Below are 6782 nucleotides of genomic sequence, written 5' to 3'. Positions count from 1 at the left end.
CAAAACACTACATAAAACATTTGAAAAATGTTGAGCAAGCATTTGAAAAATGTTAAAAGTATATAGAGAAAATGTTAATCATGTATATGAAAAATTTACAAAAAAATAACGTGTACGATATTTTTTGACCAATCAAGCATTTGAAAAAATGTTGAACAAGTGTTTGAAAAATGTTAATTAAGCACTCGGTAAGTATTAAATGTGTGTAGAAAAAATGTTGACCATCTATTAAGAAATGTTAATCAAGCATTTTAAAAAATGTTGAACAAGTATTTTACAAAGGTTTATAAACTATTTAAAATATGTTAACATTGCATCTCCAAAATGTCAATCAAGCATTTGAAAAATATTAAATGCGCAGAGAAAAAGTGTTGATCGTGTATTAGAAATGTATTGGAAAAAATTTCATCAAGCATTTGAATTTTTAAAAAGGTGTGTATAGGAAAAATGTTGATCTATATTCAAAGAATGCTAATCTTGCATTTGAAATATGTACAGAAAAAATGTTGACCATGTATTAAAAAATGTTAAATTTGCATTGTAAAAATTTTAAACATGTATTAGAAAAATATGGAATGAAAGCCAAAAGAAACAAAGAAAACCAAAAAATGGAAACCGAATAAGCAAAGAAAAAAGGAAATAAGAAATCAAAGAAAAAAAGAAAAAAAAAGAAAAAAATGGAGAACAAAAAAGAAAAGAAATAAACAAAAATAAAAAACCCAAAAAACCGGTTCGACTCAAATAGACCGCGCCCTCGTATGTATCACATACTGTAGGAGGGTGAGGTGGCTAGTAGCGGTGGCTTTCTTCATGGCGACCAGGGATTGATCCCTCGTGTTCCACTTTCTCTTCTCTTTTTATTTAGCCCTGCGCAAAAATGGCCCGGTAGAAAGCGAGCGCTCACTGGGAAAGAAGGCACCACGCGCCCCCTCAGCCAACCCGCGACCTCGGGCCGGCCCAGGTGCGGAAAGGGGCTCCCTTGTTTTTTCTTTGTTTTCCTTCTTTAAAAAAGTTCAAGATTTGAGAAGATGTTTGTAATTTCAGAAAATGTTAACTAATGCAAAAAACAAATTTCATGAATTTAGAAAAATATTTATAATTTGTGAAAAATTATTCATGTTTTTTGAATATTGACGGATTTTTTAATGAAAGATTGGATAAACAAAATTTCAATTTCGATGAACATTCTCGAGTTTTGATGAACAATTTTGTATTTTAATAAAGAAAATTTGAATTTTGGATAAACATTTTTTTATATGCTGAAGAAATTTTGTATTCAATGAACACATTTGTAAAATTAATGAGCAAAATTTTTATTCTATGAACATTGTTTTGAACTTCATGATTTTTTTTGAATTTGATTTTTTTCAAATTCGAATGAAATTTCTGAATCTAATGATTTTTTTTAAATCATTAACATTTTTAGAACTTTATGATTCTTTACTTCAATCAAAATTGAATCTCCAAAACATGAACGGTTTGGAAAAATGCTCGAGCTTCGAAAAACGTTCACCAATTGGATTTTTTTGTGAACTTGGAAAGGTGAAAACGAAAAACTAGAAAACGGAAAATGAAAGAAAGTAAATAATAAATAGAATGAAAAGAGAAAGGAAAAAAGAAAAAGGAAAAAAGAGATAAGAACGAAAGAAAAACTAGGAAAAGGAAAAAATGGGAACGACTAGCTGGGCGGGGGTTGGGGGGGGGGGGTTGCCTGTGCGGTCGTTATGTTAGGTACTTGTATGTAAAAGTAGGATTTTTATTCCAACATGGCTGACACATACGTATTAAATATCCTATCAAAGAAAATAACAATGTATATCTATTTAAGCAATTGAGTAATTGTCCTTGTCTCAAGATTAAACTCGTCGCTTATTTGAGTAACACTTGGTTTTGAACCGAGATGCTTTCAACAGAGGGATCTTATCTAGCAACATAAAGATACAAATTTTCAGTAATTTCTCTATGGTAGTAAAGTGGTAAAATCAAGCTAGAAATAGACCCAAGAGGATCGCACTTTTTATGACATTCATCAATACCACAAAGATCTTCATTGGTAGCTGGAGAAAATTATAAGAAAAGGAGAATCAGGCAAGGTGATTACATGAATAGGTACATACATATGCATTGGATGTAAATCGAATCCCAAGAATTAAGAATATCAAACGAGAGCATCAAAAAGAATGATAGAACTAAGTACCTCTCCCAATGCAGCCTCACGCACCTTCCGTGACAAACTGATGTGAAATCTTTGGATATACAGAACCACCTAGATGATAAGATTTACCTCTTTAGGTAATTACCAATAGCGCAGAATCATGTTCACATTTTCCAAAGATTGGTGCTAGGGAATTCAGAAATACCATGAATCATGGGCGGTCGCCGGCCGTGTGACGTGGCAAAGGTGGACACTGTGTCGTTGGCCACATCCCACATCCACGCACGAAATGGCCAGGGCGAATGCAGTCTCTCTGTTTGATGTAACCTTGCCCGCCGCACGCGCAAGATCCCACCAGGGCAGATGAGATGTCGACGGCCGATGGCATGGTTGAATCGTGCGGCCTCGACTCGTCTCCAACGCTATGGCTAATGTGAACCACCGGTGTCTTCATCATCATCGTTGGTGGTGGGGCAAGGGGCAGGGGTAGAGGATTAGTTGGCAGGAATCAGGCGGTGGAGGACGTCGCGCCCGATCCATCGATGCGTGTCCAAGGGGAATGGAAGACCGAAGTTGTAGCGGCGGTGAGTAACCCTCGAGGCGAGCATTGCACCTAGGCTCACATCCCGTCTTTGCGGTAGTACTTGTTTGATGGGCTTCGTGCGAGAGCCATATTGATGGGCTAAGGTCAAGTTAACCACGTTGCACGGATTTTTCCATGGGAGTAGCCATCCTCAGGACAGCTAGCCCATTTAGCGATTGATTGTCCTAAAAAAATATTTAGCGATTGATTACTGGGAGATGCGGCGATGGCGGTCAAAAATGATGTGTAAACAAGATCTGATGGCTAAAATTGTTGAGGCGCTCAAAGAGCTCACTTTAGGCTCAGTTTTACCATCCTTAATTAGCACAATTAATATTCATAGCATTTATACTAACGCAATTGCAATAATGCTTTTCATTCAATAGATGTATCCCAATAGCATTTTTCTTTATCATTTCTTCATTATTAGCTATTGGTTTACAACTTGCAGCAAGTGTGAAAAGATTAGCAAGTGGATCAAGATTCATATGTCTTTATTTTTTTTACTGAGACAACATGATTATTGAAAGCAAATAAGGTGTGTGTGTACCTCTAGTTGTTTGATAAATCTCCCCGGCAACGGCGCCAAAATTCTTTTTGCTACTTGTGAGTTGCATTGAGATTTACCCAAAGAGGAAGGGTGAAGCAATATAGTAGTGGTAGTATTTTTCTCAGTAGAGAACCAAGATTATCGAACCAATAGGAGACTCATGCAAACAACCTTTAGTAGTACCTACACACACAAGAACAAATACTTGCACCCAACACGGGCAAGAGGGTTTTCAACCCCCTTGTACTCTTTAATTGTAAGGATTAGATCTCATAGTAGTAGATAGATAAATTGCAAAGTAAAATAATTGAAAGAAAGTTACAATAAGGTATTTTTGGTTTTTGTAATCTTTATCTTTACCTACTAATAAAGCACACATTGCTTCCGTCGGGTTCATCGTGGTGTTTTTACAAAAATATACCTGTGTTATTTAGTATTCAACCCGCAGTCTGTGTTATAAGTCAATTCGAACTGGTAAAGGCGAAATAAAAAAAACTCAGGCACCCGCACGACCCTGCGTCACTGCCTCCCAATCCCATCTCCTTCCGCCACGACCCGCTCCGCCTGACCATGCGCCGCCGTACCACATCCGCCGCCGACCCGTGAAGCGAGAGGGGGAGCACGATGTTGGAACGCGCCGCCGCACCACATCCACGGCGGCCAATCCGTGATTGCCAAAGAGCGAGAGGGGGAGCACGACGTTGGATCTCGGCGCCCCCAGCCCTCCTTCCCGCACAACCCTGATGATCTCCTCGACCCCCTCGGGGACGAAGCTGCTTCTTTCGTGGCATCTGCGCACATCGAAGTAGGTTTCTCCCCACGTATCTCCTTCACTTCCCGCTGGCCTTAGGCCCAAACCACCGAAGGCTGTTGTGCGGCGAGCACGAGTCGGCTGGACGATGGCTACCACAACGATGCACGAGGAGGCTAGCCCAAGGGTGCCGGACGATGGCAACCACATATATGCAAGAGGAGGCAAGCCTGAGGCGGCCGAACGACAGCGATATGTCATCCTCGACCATGGATGGTTCCTTCCGATGGTGGGCGGCGCCAGATCAAGTCATTCTCCTCCTCGAGCTCCCCATCGTCGTGCTACCATGGGGGTCTTCGCCAACATCTTCTCACGCTGGTGAGCGTGGCGTGTCCTGCCGGTGGTTCCTCCTGCCGTCATGACGTAAACAAGCAGAGCATGTGCGCACAACGGAAGATGCTCTCGCTCCCGTGGAACGCACTCCTCCCCTGCGGCCACAGACAAGGTAGACACCCTCCTGGTGCATGATGTTTTTACTTCCCTGATGTTTGTTGCGTGATGCTCCTGCCTCCCTACTTTTTGATGTGTGTTGTTGCTGCTACTACTTTACTACTGTTGCTAATTTGACCCTTGGAACTCAAAAGGAACATATGAATTTTGCGACTAAAGCATATGTGATCAGTTGTCCTGTTACAAAACATAGTTTTCTCTAATAGCAGGCAAAGAATCATAATGTGCACTCAGTTCACACCAGCATACATTCATTTTATTTGGGGAAACATATACGAAAATTGAAAATACAAAAAGAGACATATTTGTGAGTTTTCAATAGAGACACAACATGCAGAAACTTCAAAGCCGCCTCAAAGTATATGCATGTACTACAGGTGGGTTGTGTTTAGAACATATAAAACAAGTTGATATAATGGGTAAATCATGCTCAAAACATTTAAAACGAAGTGGGCATCAACAACCTTCACATGATTCGTCATATGCTTTAAGTCTGAATTAATGGAAATTGATTGTTTCATAAAGCCATATTGATAGCCAATTTCAACATTGGATCACCTTAACTGTGCTTTCATTTTAGAAGCATCAGATTTTACTGGAGTGGACTGAACCTCTGATTTGCCTTCTTGCAGATACATATGGAAATTTAAATATTTCCTCATGCCCAGTGTAGAGTATGCAAAATTCATAGTGGAAATAAAACACTAACGACCCTGACATGAGTTTCGTCAGTGGAAAGCGCAAAGAGTGATGCACACAGTCCAAACGCTGGAATTTGAAGGAATTAACCTACTATTGGTACACTATACAAAGCATAAATGCTAATCCTTCATTTTCTTTACTGAAAATTCATTAGTCTTCATTAATATTTGTTATCCATATTTGTTGTTTCTCCAGTTAAACAAATTCAAATTATGACCTTATGCTTAGTGATGTGGCTTGAACTATGTCGGTATTTCTCCAAAGATAAAGGGATGATGCAACACTATGGTAGGTATTTCCCTCAGTGATGAGACCAAGGTTATCGAACCAGTAGGAGAACCACGCAACACCACGTAAACAGTTCCTGCACACAAAGAACAAATACTTGCAACCCGACGTAAGAGAGGGGTTGTCAATCCCTCACGGGTAAAAAGATAGGTAAAATTGTAGCAGATTGGATAAATAGATCTCACGGGAACGCGAGATAAAATAAATAAATAAAAATTGCAGCAAGGTATTTTGGGTTTTTTTGGATTAATAGATCTGAAAATAAAACCAAATAAAAATAGACCGCGAAGGCAAATATAATAAAGAAGAGACCTGGGGGCTGTAGGTTTCACTAGTGGCTTCTCTCGAGAAAAATAGCACACGGTGGTAAACAAATTACTATTGGGCAATTGATAAAACTTCAAATAATCATGATGATATCCAGGCAATGATCATTATATAGGCATCACGTCCAATATTAGTAGATCATCTCCTGCCTGCATCTACTACTATTACTCCACACATCGACCGCTATCCAGCATGCATCTAGTGTATTAAGTTCACGGAGAAACAGAGTAATGCAATAAGAATGATGACATGATGTAGACAAGATCTATTGATGTAGAAATAGACCCCATCTTGTTGTCCTTAATAGCAACGATACATACATGTCGTTTCCTCTTCTGTCATTGGGATCAAGCACCATGAGATCGAACCCATCACAAAGCACCTCTTCCCATGGCAAGAAAAATCAATCTAGTTGGCCTAACTAAACCAAAGATTCGAAGAAGAAATATTAGGCTATAAGTAATCATGCATATAAGAGATCGAAAGACTCAAATAACTTTTATGGATAAAAACATAGATCTGATCATAAACTCAAAGTTCACCGGATCCCAACAAACACACCGCAAAAAGAGTTACATCAAATAGATTTCCAAGAGACCATTGTATTGAGAATGAAGAGAGAGAGAGAAAGAGAGAGAGAGAGAGCCATCTAGCTACTAACTACGGACCCGAAGGTCTACAAAAGACTACTCTTGCATCATCGGAGAGGCACCAATGAGGATGATGAACCCCTCCGTGGTGGTGTTTAGATTGGACATGTGGTTTCTGGAACTTGCGGCAGCTGGAATTGATTTTCGTCGACTACCCTAGGGTTCCTGGAACATTGGGGGTATTTATAGAGCAAAGAGGCAGCGCGGGAGGCCACCGAGGTGGGCACAACCCATCTGGGCCCACAAGCGCGCCTTGGTGGGTTGTG

General features: G+C 39.9%; 1 long non-coding RNA gene across 1 annotated transcript; it reads right to left on the bottom strand.

Moving 5' to 3' along the window:
• Nucleotides 1-1831: 1831 nt before the first annotated feature.
• Nucleotides 1832-2733, bottom strand: LOC123185065 (uncharacterized). The gene is made up of 3 exons (XR_006493161.1): nt 2361-2733; nt 2198-2266; nt 1832-2057 (listed from the first exon to the last, which is right to left on the bottom strand). It is a non-coding gene; the product is annotated as an uncharacterized lncRNA (long non-coding RNA).
• Nucleotides 2734-6782: the final 4049 nt, after the last annotated feature.

This window comes from Triticum aestivum, chromosome 2A (genome assembly GCF_018294505.1).
Source record: "Triticum aestivum cultivar Chinese Spring chromosome 2A, IWGSC CS RefSeq v2.1, whole genome shotgun sequence".
Classification (NCBI taxonomy): domain Eukaryota; kingdom Viridiplantae; phylum Streptophyta; class Magnoliopsida; order Poales; family Poaceae; genus Triticum; species Triticum aestivum.
This window is presented reverse-complemented; position numbering and strand designations above follow the sequence as displayed.